Source organism: Peromyscus eremicus, chromosome 3 (genome assembly GCF_949786415.1).
Source record: "Peromyscus eremicus chromosome 3, PerEre_H2_v1, whole genome shotgun sequence".
Taxonomy (NCBI): Eukaryota; Metazoa; Chordata; class Mammalia; order Rodentia; family Cricetidae; genus Peromyscus; species Peromyscus eremicus.
Window position 1 is genome coordinate 104,998,996 of NC_081418.1, and position 14,057 is coordinate 105,013,052.

Sequence of the window (14,057 nt, forward strand, 5' to 3'; positions counted from 1 at the left end):
CTAAACCAGGGACATTTGGCCCCTGAAGGACCTAGAAGTCCAGAGACATTTGATGGTTATAGCTTGGGGAAAAAGAAAAACTACTACTGCCATCAAATGGCTGCTGAGCACTCTTGAAGGAACATGTCACTGCCCAGGACACAAAGGACTATCCAGGCTCCATGTCAACAGTACCCAAACTCAGAAATCCAGCCCTGCAGTCTAGAAGTTGTATCTTATGTTGCCTCTTGGTGGTTGTGCGTCCTTTGCATGTTTATTTCTTTGTATGTCTTTATGTGCGTGTTTGGGCATGCAAGCATGTATGCATGTCCACGCAGAGGTCAAGGAACAGGGTGTTAAGTGCTCTCTCACTGGCATGGAATGTAGCAAGCAGGCTAGGCTGACTGGCCAGGGATCTACCTATCGCCGTCTCCTCAGCACTGGGATTGCAAGCATACCCAGTACTCTTGGCATGTTCCCTGAGCCATCTGAACTTCAAGTTGTTCTTTTTCTATAAAATGAAGATAACAGTAGTATATCTAATTTTATTAATGTTCAATGACAGAAGCTGTAAAGGGTTTAAAAATATACTCTGTTTTTATTTATCTCCTAGTATGTTTCAAGTAGAAGTTCCCGTGAGTTGGGGGTAAACTGTTGGCTTGACATGTTCTCAATTAGTACATCTTTGTCCCTATTTATGGAGTTCAGCACAGTAAGTTAATGCATGCATATATAATGAGTAATGATCAAGTTAGGGTATTTTGCATTTCCAGTTCCTCATTTATCATCCTATGCACTGGGACGCATCAAGGCCTTCTGATTATTTTGAAGTATATCATGAACTGTTGCAGGCCATAGTTACCCCACTTGCGCATAAAACACAGGAAGCCATTCCTCCTGCTTATTAAATATACCAATCTCGGTATATTCCTGTGTATTGGTGGCTATTGCACAGCCTCTTTGTAGCCACTCTCCCTCCCAGCCCCTAATGACCTGTAGTCTAGTTTAAGAAGTCAATGTTTTTAGCCTCCACAATTATTGAGAACATGCCATATTTGTCTTTCTGTGCCTGGATAGTTCATTGAAGAAAGTGTCTTTCAATTTTATCCATTTTGACACAGACGGCAGCAATTCATTCTTGTACCTCAGTGTGTGTGTGTGTGTGTGTGTGTGTGTGTGTGTGTGTGTGTGTGTGTATTTATGTGTGGTGGGGAGCTTCTGTTTACTCATCTATCAATGGACCCCTTGGTAGACATGTCTTGGTTATTGTGGGTATTGGAATAGCAGATGTACCAACAGTATGGTGAGCACATTTTCTTTGGACGTATGCTGAACATATGCTTGTTCTAGCCCTAGCTGTCTGAGGAACCTCTGTGCCATTTTCCACAATGGCTATACTAGTCTACATTTCCACCACCAGCACAGAAAGCATCCTCTTTGTCCAGATCCTTAGCAGCATTTTTTAAGCACTACCACACTGCTGGAATAAGATGATATCCCAGCATTTATATTTTGGTTCTAAAGGCCAAGTTAATATTTTCTTTTACTGCATTTGTGGACAGATAGAAAAAGACTTTCAGTTCTACCTATGAGATAGAAGTATTTGCCAAAAATTAGGTGTTTGTTTGGCATAACTAGGGAATACTAATTTCAAAATGCTAAAATAATTCTGTTTCCATTTAGTACTACGAAATGGCCAATGACAGATACAGACATCTCCCAACATCTCAGCAGACCTATGGTCGCTAAGTCAGCATTCCAGCAACACTTGCTTTAATTTAGACAGCAAACCAAAAACAAAGGTTTCAGTTGGTGAGAATACACTTCTCGGAATTCCCTGATTAGAACAAAATGGACATATCCACCTAGTCTGTGTTTTTCCATGTGGCACTAATAAATAATGTCAGCTGAAGTGTGAGCATCAGCACTGTGACTGCTGTGTGAAATTCAGTATTTACTTGAACAAAAACATCAATTTGGATTTATAGCACATGTTACCAAAAAGCTTCCCCAAATTGCTATTTTAAATAAGAAGTCTCTTAGCATCACCTAAAATTAATCTGCTTGTGTTTTCTATCCACTCTAGATAATACTCTCAGTGATTTAATGAGAAAAAATCAGACATTCTCACCACTTCTTAGTGTCATGCCATCCATGATATTCTCTCTCTCTCTCTCTCTCTCTCTCTCTCTCTCTCTCTCTCTCTCTCTCTCTCTCTCTCTCCTTCTCTGTTTAGGGGGGTACTTTTTGGCTACCTGCTCACCTTTCCTAGAGCTTTACTTTCTCAGGTGAAAATGGGCTGGCAGGATCTTTCTCAAAAATTCATTAAGAGGATAAAATGCACTGATTGTGAGCTTGCTGTTTCTTAAGAGAATTGTTCCAAAATCGTTAGTTATATTATTGTAATGGTGGCTATGTTATTGTTATAGCCAGAAATGGGCTGTTATTCTGCATTCACTGAGGAATTTCAAAAGCACTGCCACCCATAGGCTAAATAAAACCATTTTTTCTCAGCATAGTATGTGTAAGCCATATACAGCAAGCTGTTGCAAAAACAACTCAGGATCCCTGTTGTCGTTTAGGGGGAAACAGAAAGAAATGAGACATGGGAATAACCACAAAAAACTTACGATGGCCAGTTGGCTGCTTACCCCAAAGCTAGTGAGGCTTTCCTATCTCTACTACATTGTTTCCATATTCTCCTTTGACTTGGGGTGGGGGTGGCAGTGGGGGTGTATTAGGAAACAAATTCTTCCGCATTCACCCCCCTTCCACTCAGAGCAGCTTTCTACACAGCCAGCTCATCACAAAATTCTTAGTGGTGGTGAAGAAAATGCTCAGGACAACAGGGTGATTTTTTAAAGAGATACCCATAGCATTTATTCATGTGCTTACTATAAATGCAATGCATGTTTCTTGTAGAAACTACAGAGCAAAAAGAGTGAAATGCAGATTATGTCTCTAACCTCAGCATCCAGTGATGAGAACTTTTCTTGCTACCTACACAGAAAGCATTACTCTCCTCCTCTGTGTGTGCATCTCACTGAACGTTCTCTTAGAGACATCTAATGTCATTATAGAATGGGCTCAGTGAAATTCTTCTGTGATGAGACAAACTGTACGTTAGACTTTGTAGGCTGGGTAAGGTCCGTCCTAACTAGTTGACTCTGATTCCATCTGTCATGGTACCATGACAGCCGTCACCAACAGTCAGTAAACATGGAGATGTAGCCCGGTTCTCCCCTCAGTGGCCTCCATTTCTTGAACCTCTCGTTTGCTGATCCCTGTAAGAATACCATTGTCCGAATATTGTTATTAAATGCCTTTACTTAGCATGTCATCAATAGTGCATTACATGTGTTTATAGGTATTTGTGTGTATGTAAATGTGTGTGTGCTTGTCCCGAGGCCAGAGGTCAGTCAGGTGTCTTCCTCTATCAGTGCATAAAGCAGGCATGGTGTTTGTATCTGTAGCCTCAGCACCCAAGAGGTAGAGTTTGGATAATCCTAAATTCAGTGTCAACTTTATCTACATTGTGAGTTCAAAGCTAGTATGCGATACATGAGACTCTGTCCAAAACAATCCCAACCCCCCGCCCCACAGTCAATCAATCAATCAATCAATCAGTCAATCAATCAATCAATCAAAAAATAAATAAAAATGAGGGTGAGGGGAGAGGGAAGGACGGGATTTTTGCCCTGCTGGTGATCAGAACCATAGCCTTATGCCTGGTAGGCAAATTGTTCACTGCTGAGCTGAATCATTTTGTTTTGAAGACCTTGTTTTATTCTTGCATCATTCCCCTTTTTAAGTGTTATGATAAATGGTGTTCTAACAAGCACAGATCAGTTTCAGATGCACTAAAGCCTGGGGTAGACACAGAAGGGCCTGTGTGAGAGGACCTGGAGAATGGCACCATAGGCCATCTGAAGTTGCTGATTCGACTCTCAGCACCAGGATCTAGACATTTCTTCTGGATGTCACATTTTTCTTCCCCTGATGATTGCATTTAATTCACTATCATACTGTAATACTGCAGCTGTCACTCAAGGGGTCCCACTGGAGAAAATGCTGTATTGAAAGTGCATTCTGGCTCCCAAATGAGAGCAGCTTTTAGCTCCTTCTCACTGCAAATCAAAAATGAGGTCCCTGTACGCTTAAAAAGTCAAAACAGGATGTCATACTGTCACCTGGAGGGTGAAGTTCAAGATTATAAAAAGTACTTGTGGAATTCAAATGAAGAGGGAAAAGTTTTCATTTGGAACACATGTAGTATCAAAATAATTGGAGCTCTGACATATGACATATAAAGACATTTATATCCACATGGAAACTTGTAGTTTTTTAGGAATTATTGTCTGTCAAATATGGCTTACCTCAGTAGATACCTGTATTAATGACCAATCAATGGTTTCTCCCATTCCTTCATTCATTTATTCATTCATTTACCCAATGAAGAGCCATTGTGCTTTATGTTTCTAATCCAGTAATGGAGCTGGATAGTTCACAGTCCATGCAACCATATCCACTAGATACAAATCAACAGCATTTAAATTACTCATCAATGGTATCAGTACTGACCACACCTGGTCATGGAAGCCTGGGTGGCAAAACTTAGAGAGGCTCACAACATCACCAAGATTCAGTGTCCACAGATAGTCCCAGGCATGTACCAGGTGTGATGTGAGGTACTGAGATTAGAGCAGTGAGCAAGACAGACTTCTGGTGCTGTGACATCAGACAGAAGAATTAGTAGCTACAAAACCCAAATAAATACAGATTGAGATATGTGCTAAGAAATATGAGAAGGGAATGGTGTATGAACTTCCAGCAAGGGAACTGCTTCTAAGCTAACAGGGAAGAACGTCTAAGGTGCAGGCAGCGTTCAGGCTGGAGCCTGAGCAATGTTTATGAATAGGACAACCACAACAGAGGAGGAGGGTTCAGGAGAGAATGAAACCCAAGTCAGGAAGAAGCATGAGGCAGCCAAGGAAGAAGAAATGGTGCAGAGATGGAAGGAGACTGGAGCAGGGATTCAAAGACAGCAGTGTGCTGCAGATTTTCCTTCTCATCCTAAGACAAAGGCTGGCATTAGACGTCCTATATTGGAGAGCCACGGCTTTTAGCAAGGTTCCAGTATGTGTATTGTGAAAGCAGCCTATGAGTAGACTAGACTATATGGAGGGGGCTGAAAGTATGGGAGCTGTGTGCATAGTGCAAGTGACAGGTGTTAGTGGCTTGCTATCGGGTATGTCCACATGCCGAAGAGGTGCACAGATCAAAATGGGCTTCAAGTGCAATGACCTGATCTAATCTCAAATTGCTGTTTTGCAGTCAGTACCTCTGAGCTACTTCTACCTTTAAATGCTCCCAGACAATGCTAATTACCAACTATTGTGAGTGGCTCCATGAAAGGCAAAATTACTTGATGTTAACATCAAAGACCACTGTAATCAAATCTTCGACTTGTCTATTAAGACGTCATGTAGCCAATAAAATAGTCATTGCCCTTTTATATACCAAAAGCCCACTTGACAACCTCAAATTTCATTCCTCCTTTGCCTTCTATAACTTGAAGTAGTTCCCTCAATGGAATAGTAATAATGCATATGGTCTACTCTGAACAATGCCTACTAGGGCACAGTTATTTTTCCTTTTTACTATTGCTATTGCCCATACATTATGTTGGGGTCATGGGATGAGAATTAATTACATCGTTGTTCCTCAATATTGGGTACCACAATTTGAGAAAATAGATACAAGATCCAAAGCAAGAGAGATGACAATTCTAGTTTTCTTCCCCAAATGGCTGAATCTATTGGCACACATTGGCTTTTGTGTTCACATCTGCCAAATGCAGTGATTAGTACACGTAGCACAGCAACACTGGGTATCTATAGATGCTACTTTTTCCAATGCCTTTGTCAGAGATAGTGAAACTTTGAGCAAGGCCTGGGTACTAGCTATGACTTGGATGTGTTCTTCCATGGAAGAATTTAGTAGCATATTCTCAGTCTCATAGGAGTCATGGAGAAGTGACATGGAAAACACAAATCCCAGGGCTAGGTACATCAGGAGGCTTGGTTGTACAAGTCTCTCTGTATTGCTGTGACTCTGCTTCTCCGTGTATGAAGTGAGGATGATAATGGTGCTACCTAGTAAGTCAGATATGAGGATTGAGTAACATTTGTAACTCATGCATGGAAAATCAGATATTTTTGTCATTATTATTATCTGGAGAATCCCATCGCCCTATTGGAGAGCTCCAGGAAAACTCCTCTCCAAAGAGAAAAGCTAGCAAGCAGACTGGACACAGCAGCTCTCTGGTGCTCCCGCTTCCTGGGACAGAGTTGGCACCAAATGTCAAGCAGAGAGGAAGAAGGATTTGTCCCGCCTGTTTTGTCTTCTATCCCCATCTACCTCAAACCTGTCCCCTCCCTTCACGACTCTATCTCCTAGACAGAGGGATTGTGTCATGCTATCAGAGAGACTTTCCCAACAGGAGCCCACTCACTGTCCTCTGTATCCACTTGGCATTAAAATAATGCATGATGAGTTTGAAGAAGAACACGCTTGCCTCCAAGAGGAGACTTTCTTCCCAAGTGAATAAATGGCAAGGGGCTGGTACGTGGTCACAGTATCCAAACTCTGACTGGGAAGTGTGGGGTCCTGAGTGTCTGTTCCCTTAAGTTTTTCTGAACTTCCAGCCTTCAGGATCTGGTTTTCAGGGTCCCCTAAAGCTGTAGGAAAGCACCAGAAACAGGAACTAACTCCACAGCCAACAGTCAACACCTTTTGCATTTATCGTTTTTTTTTTTTTTTTCTGAGCAGAATTTTTGGGTTTCCCTGTTCAAAGTGGAAGCAAAGAATAGAGGAGGAATCAATTATAAGACAGACCCATTGATAAGAGTTGCTCTCTCATTTATATTCCCATAAGTTAGGTTGAACTGAGATGTGGGATACCAGTTAGTTAGGCAGGCTATTAGGAGGCAGAAAAATCAGTGAACATGATGACTGACTAGGTACAGAGAATACTCACAAAATAACTGAGTAAAGCATCACACTGAAGTTTAATTGAATTAATTTAATTTAATATGAGAAAAACGTTAGTCACTCTCTTTTGTTAGTAGTTATCAACACGCCCCCCTGCCACACACACACACACACACACACACACACACACACACACACACACATTGCAGTATCCAATAAGACTTTTTTCTTTAACTTGTGTCTACAGTTTCACAGTCTGTGGTAGCACTACAGTTAGCCCATGTAGTTAGCAATAGGCTAATTCTGACCCACTGTTTTGTGAATAAAGTTTTATTAGAACATTGTCAGCCCCTTTGTTCACGTGTTATCTGCAACAGCTTTCCATGTGGGGGCTAAGTGGTTGTGTCAGACACCATGGGACCCTCTAAATCTAATACCACCTGGCCTATGATGAATGTGTTCACTGACCCTTGCCCAAAAAACGGGAGGACATACATGAAGTGCTTTACAAACAACCAATAAACGGATGAACACACCAGTATAAAGAGTAGAGGACACAAATGCAAGTGGATTAAGGAATGAGACTATACTTGGAATGTCTTGCTTAAATCCTCTTTTGCTTGCTATTGTTTTTAGGGCTAGGGATCTGGCTCAGTACATGAAGTGATCGCTGGCCTGTGCAAGCATGAGAATCTGAATTCGAATCCCCAATGCCCATGTGAAAGCTAGATGTGATGATGTTTGTAACCCCAGCATGGGTGGGTCTCCTAGCCTTGCCACACAGGACAGCAGCAGGTTCAGTGTGAGACCCTTCCTCCGAAAGTACTGTGGAGAGAGAGAGAAGAAAACACCAGATGCTGAACTCTGACCTCCAAATGCTCATGTAGGAACAAGAGTACCCATGGGTAAACATTCACCTCACATGCTCACATGTGCACCATGTGCATATTGTACACACACACACACACACACACACACACACACACACACACACACATGCACACATGCACACACACTATATTTGTATTTTAAAAGTAGAAGCAAATTTAAAAAATATTAGTTCCATCTCTGTAGATCATCAGAAATATACTTTTGAAGTTTTTCAGGCTAAAAAAAAAAAGTTACGATTCTAGATTACTGAGTGATGAGCTCATGTTCTCATTTTTAGTTCAAAGCAAAGCTCGCTCATTACCAATCATCCTCCTAATTGTGAATTAACAATGGGGAGAGGCGGCCTGTGGGGATTAACTTGAGAAAGTATTTCACAGAAGACGACGTGGGTTGCTCAAACATGAATGAAACGGCATCAACTGCAGTAATGTAAATAATATTTACCAAACTGGTCATTCGTCAAAATTAAACTGTAGAAGGCCCCTGGAGACTCGGTTATCATAGTCTCTCTGCCAGACACAACATAAATCTAATAGCTTGTACCGTTTCCAGGCCAGCCCCATCCTCCTCAGTGGAGCTCTTCTGACTTTAACTTTCAAAATGAGATTTCTTTGTTTCAGACTCAATCTATTAGCCAAGAAAAGAGCAAACAAGCCTTTATGTTTTTGCAAGATCAAAAGAAAACAGAAGAGATGTTTTATTTTTTCACATGAAGGTGAACCGTCTCACTCGCCAGCTCTGCCGTTTCCACGTTCTCTACCTGTAATCTGCTCACTTGTTTCAGGTCCCTTCCCAACTAGTTGCACAGGCCAGGGGAGAGAAGCAATCTACTCCCCCAAAGGTTGCCTTTTTAAAAGACATCTTACAAACTTCACCACACAAAGAAACAACAGTTCTAAGTAGTCTGGGACATTGGTTTTTCACAGGCAAAATATTCATCTTTAATGCCCATGGCCATAGGTTAAAAAGTAGTGTTCAGCTTGTGTACATTGGCCACAGTGATGTTATTCAAGACTTCCTCCTAGTTCCTGGTTGCAAAGGACTTTTCTCCCTACTGTGTTCTATGTTTCCCTTTGCATTTCAAAGGTCTAGAATAAAATGCAATTAAGGTTTTATGTTGGAGTTGGAGAGCGTGTTTGTGATTTATATACATTTGTGTCCTTAATGAATAGTGGTACCATTTTTCTAAAACTGTTCAAAAAGGTTTTTTTTTCCTTCTTTTTTTTTTTTTGCCAGATTTCAAAAAATAAAGAAAGGAAAGAGAAGGAAAAAGAAGAGGAGAGAGAGGAACTGATGAGAGAGAGGGGAGAAAGTGGAGGCTGAGGGGGAAAGGAGAGAGGAAAGCCTGGCCACTTCCATGTGAATGAGCTCTTTAAATATGGCTGCCTCATCCCTCTGATTAACAATTAGTCTTAACATGGCTGCGTAGCATTGAGTTAAGATGATGGAACTGGCCTCTGGTGTTTAGAAGAAAAAGCAGACATGGTTCGGAAGCCTGAAGACACACTTGGTAAGTAGGCTTTCTCCAGTCCAGAGGTGAAATGCCTGGGACTAAACAAGATGAGGTGACAGGTCAACAAGATGGTGCTGATGTTTATGAACACACAGGCAACAAAAGGACCATGTGAGACAGAATACCATAGGACACCAAATGTTCTGCTCCAGAAATGGAGCAGGGATGCTATTAGTAAGTGTACCTCATTAAAGACATATTTCCGTATGCCTACAACATATCTGTCTACATGGTTGCAAATGTAGGATGCTGCTTAAACCCTTTTTCTCCCTATCTACAGCTACAGGAAGTCCAGCAGCCATGCTCTGTGCTTTTATTAGGCTGAGTATATCCAGATGATTTTAATAAAGTTTTAAGAGGACATTAGTTTCCTGCTATTTCAATGAAAACCACTTGCAAGAAGAATTTAAAGCAGTAGATCTGTCTTGTCAAAACATGCCCTCTTTATGCAAATATACCACTCTTTGCAATAGCCAGCAATGCACAAACACAATCATTGGTTCCAGGTGACACACGGGGAAAACAGGTCATCATTGTAAATGTGTAAGAACGAAGAGATGAGGCTGGGAAGATGGTTCGGTGGGTAAGAGCGTGACTGTGCAAGCATGAGGATCTGAGTTAGGATCCCCAGTACTCACATCAAAACAAAAGAAAACAAAACAAAACAGACATGGCCATTTGTGCCTACAATCCTGCTGCTGAGGGTAGTGGAACAGAGACAGTATTTCTCCCTGGCTTCCTGACTAACCAAAAACAGGGGCTCCAGATTCCTTGAGATAGCCTCTCAGAGAAACAAGGCAGAGCAGAGGAAGATAATCATTGTTGTCCTTCTGGCCTCTGTGTACACACAAGCACACATGCATGTGGATATAAAACAAATGTACATGCATGCATGCCCATGTACACACACACACACACACACACACAGTAGACAAAGAGAAGAAAGAGTGAGGAGGTGATGAGTGGAGTGGATGTCATGGTATTTTGCCCAGTTTCCCCTTTGGGGATTAAGGTTCCTGCCAGCCCTGTTGTTGAACGCTCATGGTCTTGGTTCCAGAAGTCACTCTGTAGGGCTTATCCTCAGCCAGAGTGCCTTGTCCTAGACCGTGTCCCTTCAGTGGTTGGCCTGCATATGTATGTGAGTAGGAGGGTAAGAAGAGGTGCCCGAGAACCTGATTTCCTCATGCCAGCTCCAAAGTTCCCATTGTGGGAGTTGTGGTCTTTCCTGGGACTGTGTCATAGTTTAACATCACTTTCTGCCTGTTTCCACTTCCTGTAACCTCTTCAAGAGAATACAGAACTAGCTCCTATGCACTTCTCTACCTCAGAGCCCATTTTCCAAGAAACCCAATCTAAGATATCAAGCATATTCCTTCCTAATCTATCTCATAATGATTTCACTTAAACATTTTTTTATTAGGATATGCATAAAACATAAGAACTAAGAAAATAACTCATTAGTCTTATTGTCATCTTGGCATTTTCATTTTTATCTGTTTTCTAAAATGTGTTCTTTTAATGCAACTTCACCCATAGATACTTCAGTTTATCTAACAAAGATCTGGGGGTAAATTTCTTGCCATGAAACCATGAGGATAGGAGGCTGGATTCCAACCATCCAAGTGAATGCTGGGTGGGTGTGGCAGCCCCTAGCTCTCAGAAGTCAGAGGCGGGGCATTTCTGAAACAAGCTCACTAGCTAGAATAGCTGAATTGGTGATCTCTGGATTCCAGTGAGAGACCCTGCATCAATATATAAGATGGAACGTGACCAAAGAAGACACCCAGTGTTAACCTCTGGCCTTGCATATACTGGTACACACACATGCACTTAGCCACATGAGGACATGCATACAAATATGCCTACAAGAAAAAGCAATAACCACAGTAATATGATGACATAAAATTCACTATAGTTTCATTTTTTAAAAACCTAACTTGCATTTAATATTCATCAATTGTCTTTTGGGTATGATTTTTTTTTATAGCACACATTGATTTTAGAATTTTCATTTGCACTTTAAGAATTGTGTTGAGGTAACCATTACTTCTCACCAAGATCCTTACCAGGCTCGTGCTATGGGACTTTGCTCCAATTCCACTTTTGAGACTAAGGTTCCTTTACTTTTGCTGCTGAAAGAATGGGACCTTCCTTGCCTCCTCTCTTCTTGTGTCCTTCTTAAGATGCCTTTCCACAACTGTCTTGTCAGCTGAGTTCCCTAGGATCCTCTCTGTAGCTAACAGCCCCTACCATGGTACGAAGGTGCAGCTCAGCATGAGCCCCGGGTGTGATCCTCAGCACTGCATACACATGGCATGGTGCAGTTGCACATGCTTGTAAACTCAGCACTTGGCAGGTGTTGGCAAAAGGAACAGAAGCTCAATGGTGTCCTCAGTCATAGAAAGTCTGGGGCTAGCCTAGATGACAGGAGACTCTGTCTCAGGGAAAAACAAAGTACATGCAAAAAATGACCACCATAAAAATGTTCACAGTCTCTAAGAGTACTATTTCGGAAGACTTAGAGAACATCAACCGACTTCTTTCTAAAATAAAAACAAAACTTTACGCCTTTCTTTGATGTGCATAATGCACATTTTGGGACCCGGGATCCGGCAGAAGGCGCTGGTTACATAAGTCCTAGTAGGAAAAGTCAATGATCGCTTAGGACACTGGCAGCTCTGTGCACATGTGTACACAGAAGTGGATGGCAGACACAGGACTTGTCATCGAGAGCTAAAGATAGAGAAGTTGAGTGCTAACCATATATCAACAAGCTTTGAAGCCTGTATGAAGGCATTTGTCCAAAGGAGAACGAGGACCCGTTGGAAAGCACATGTGTGTTCGTGTATATGTGAGTACTTGTTCATATTTGCAGGTGTTGATGCGTGTGTGGGTCAGGAGGCCAGAAATTGACATTGAGTGTCTTTGTCTATTGCTCGGCACTTCGATTTTTGAGAGAGGGTCTCTCACTGAACCTGGAGAGCTGGAGTTCACTGATTTGGCCTAGGGAAATTTATCTGCCTGTCTCTGCCCTGTACTGGAACTACAGGCATGTAGCACAGTGCCCAGCTTTTTAAATGGGTGCTGGGGATCCAAACTCAGATCCTTATGCTTACGCACCAAGTGCTTTACTGATCAAATCCTCCTGGTCCCCACTAAAGAGTGTGAAGCAGATGAAAAACAAGCTCCATTTTACACAGTGAAAACATGGCTCCAGAGGAAGGGCAGAGGATGGCTTGGCTGCAGTGCAGATTAGGACTGTGTGAGACCATGGCTTATGCCGGTGAGTGCTGCTAGTACTAAAAGTTGTTGTGAAGATCATAATCTTTTTCTTTAACTTCTCATACTGGGCTACGAAGTCAATGTAAGGGCTGCTAACCAGCATGTGAACTAAAAGGAAGCCAAGAACAGAAGAGAAGAACTTTACTATACACTACACATAAAGATTAATGGTGAATTTATAGGCTCTTTTGAGAGTCTGTGCAGCTAGCTGTGTGTACTGGATAACACTCTAACATATTCCTAAGTGATGAGGTCAAAACAGTTTGCCCAGTATGACTCCAGACCTGAGGAAGCCTTGCAAGATACCTGCTGCGTGTTACCATGGGAACCAGGTAGTAGATGTCACCAAAGCAGCACACATATCCCTTTCTCCTACTGAAAAATGAGACTCAGGAGAGCAGGCCCTGTTGCTCAGATGTAAAAGCCTACCAGCAAGTTCACATTAAGAGACAGAGTTGCTGCAGAAGACCCAGTGATGGAGTGGTTTATAGCGATGTCTGGGCTCAGTGCGTTTCCCGTAGGTCGGTGGCATTCTGGGGCCTTCTCTGTGTGGTATAAGATACTTGTGGTCTCCTCAGCTTCCTGTGGTTCAGTCACTTTTTACGCTAAGCATTTACTATGGGAGAGCCCAGAGGAGCCATCTGTGTGGGGAACTTCAAAGATGTGTTTTGCTTTACATTCTGTTACAATGAAGTCAATGCAAATTGTTTTGTGTGTTTAGAACTATTTTTCTTGGTTTTGGAGGGGGATAACAAGGAGAGTGAGTGAGTACTAGCCATGGCTTGTAATGTGATGTTGGTCTGGCATATGAAAAAACAAACCCAACAGATGTTAGTGTTGATTCACTGTTGTGTTGTGGGAAGCTACACTTTGTTATTTTTCAAATTCTATTTGGATACAGATTTCTCATAGTAGGGAAAACACTATGTTTCCATTTAGACATAATTTAACACTGGCAAGTCCTCCTTTCCTTTCCTTTTTTTTTCTTAAAAAAAACCCTTTTATTCTTCAGGAGCAGCAGGAACGCTTTCTTGAACTTGAGGCTGACCTGGTCTTTATTTAATGTTGTTTCAAAGATGAACTGAAGGGCATCATTCCTCATGGAGAAGGCTCTCAGCCAGACTTCAGATTGAACAGTTCAGAGTTTAGAGGGAGCCTTAGAGGAAATGGGAAGGAACCAGGCTTAAGGGTGGCAGGGCTGAGCCTGCACACAAACTCCTTGGAGCTCTCACCATTAGGCAGTACTGCCCCCTCACCTGCTTGGCAATAACTTTGCCAAGGTGGCAGATGCATGGGAAGCACTGACCACACCAGACAGATCTAACAGGATACATTTTGTTACTTGCAAGAAAACTTTAAAATATGATGGCATAGAATTAGACATTTTCTTTGTCAATTG

General features: G+C 42.0%; 1 long non-coding RNA gene across 1 annotated transcript in view; it reads left to right on the forward strand.

Annotated features, from left to right (window-relative positions):
* The window catches only part of LOC131906007 (uncharacterized), a 156,393-nt gene that overhangs the window by 50,273 nt on the left and 92,063 nt on the right, over positions 1-14,057 (forward strand). The window lies entirely within an intron of this gene.